Here is a 1858-nt window from a genome sequence, read left to right as displayed (position 1 = left end):
GGGGTGGACATGGTGGGCGGTGGGTTGCAGCCCCCACCCCACGCGCTCACTATGTCTGATTCAGGCCCCAAAGATCCTGCTGTGCGAGGCCCACGGCGGCACAGATGAGTGAGGGCACGGGAAACCCCCTCCTCGGGGCAGTGTCCCTCGTTCTTGGCCCCGGGAGTTTAAGTAGCTCCCCGAGGGGAGTCGGGGTCCTCAGTGTGAGCAGCCCCAAGGACAGTCCCGACACGGATCAGCCAGGCCCTTCACTTAGCTTTGTGACAAAGGTCAGGTGTGCTCGGCACTCATTTTTCACGGTGGACGCCAGCCTGGCCTGTCCCCACCCCCAGCCCCATCACCATTGATGACAGCATTGCACCCCCATGTCTTCGGGGTGTCCCTCAGATGAGGGGGACGGAGGACAGTCGGGACGCCTCCCCAGACCCCCTTCTCTGTGCTGGCCAGAGCCCCTCTCCCCCACCTTGATGGGAAGGAAGCTTTAGGCCCCCAAGGGACCCCAGCCCCATGTCTTCACGCAGAGCTGCAAATCCTCGCCTCCCTCCCCTCCTCCTGTCCGACTGACCGTCTTGGGGAACGATCCCCTGCTCCCCCCACACCCTACTGCCACCCTTGGGAGGACGAGGGCCCTGGGGAGGGGCACCCAGGCTGGAACAAACACCTGGGGAATGGGGCGACTGTAAGACCTCCCCCTGGGAAAGTGTGTTGCTTGTGGGTGACCCCCATCCACAGGCAGCCCTGGGAGGCCGTGTCCCTCCCCGGGGGCTCAGCCCCCCGCCTTGCCTCTGAGAGATCCCCGGGGCGTCCTGGCATCGTGAAACCTGGGACGGATCGTGGGTGGGCTGGGGGCTGCTGCCTCCTCCTCATCATTCACCCACGTCCACGCCGCAGCTGGTAACTGCAGCGCCCAGGGCCACGGCCACGTCATCTGTTGTGCCGAGCACGACTCGGCCGCTCGCGTGTCCACTCAGGCTGGCCCGAGGGCCGGATCCCGGCCAGCTGTTTCCCACTGCCGGAGAGCCGAGGGCGGCTTCTGTATTTTCAAGTGTTGGGGAAGGTGGGCATCAGAGAAGAATATTTTGCGAGCGGTGAATGTTTTATGGAACTCGAACCCCAGTGTGGGGCGTGGACAGGAGGGAAGGGCCGGGCTAGGCCCAAGGGGGCTGGTGTCCCCCCTCTTGGCCAGGGTCTTGTCCTGACTCAAACCGCAGGTTCACATTCGAAGGGCTTCTGCCGGTTCCAGACAGCCCTGGGTGTGGTATCTGCACAGAAGCCACTCCGCTGTGCCTGGCTGTGACAGCTCTGGCTGCCGTGGGAGATGGATGTGAACTGCATCTAATCAACGGAAAGGCTAATTGATCGGCTTAGTGCAGGCCAGTTTTGTTTGGGGGGTGCGCAGGCTGCCAGAGGGTGGGGTTCTCCTTTCCTGAGGATGAATCGGGGGCAGGCCCTGTGCTCGGCCAGGTGCCATGTTTCACACCAGACTGAGAGCTGCTTCAGGCTGGACAGAGGCGAGGCGGGGTAAACCAGGCCCCCTGTAGAACAGAAGCCCCGGTGACAGACTGCAGATGGACAGTGGCCCTGGTGCTCGTCCTCCCCATGTTGGGGTACAGCGGCAACAGGGAGGGGACATGAGAGCTGAGGGGTCCCAGAGGTGAGGCCCCCCCATCCCTGCCACTCCTGGAGGAAGTTGGGGTTCACTCCTGGCAGGCCCAGACCCGGCCTGGAGGCTGACCACCGGGGTCTCAAGGCCACCAGTGCCTGGCTGCCCTGCAGTCAGGCCCTGCCCAGGAAGGGGACACATGTGTCAGGGGACGGGTTCGAGGGTTAAATGCCCCGCCGTGCCTGCAGCTGCCTC

Source organism: Pteropus vampyrus, unplaced genomic scaffold (assembly GCF_000151845.1).
Source record: "Pteropus vampyrus isolate Shadow unplaced genomic scaffold, Pvam_2.0 Scaffold239, whole genome shotgun sequence".
In the NCBI taxonomy this organism is placed as follows: domain Eukaryota; kingdom Metazoa; phylum Chordata; class Mammalia; order Chiroptera; family Pteropodidae; genus Pteropus; species Pteropus vampyrus.
The sequence above is the reverse complement of the archived record's forward strand: the minus strand, read 5'-3'. Positions refer to the sequence as shown.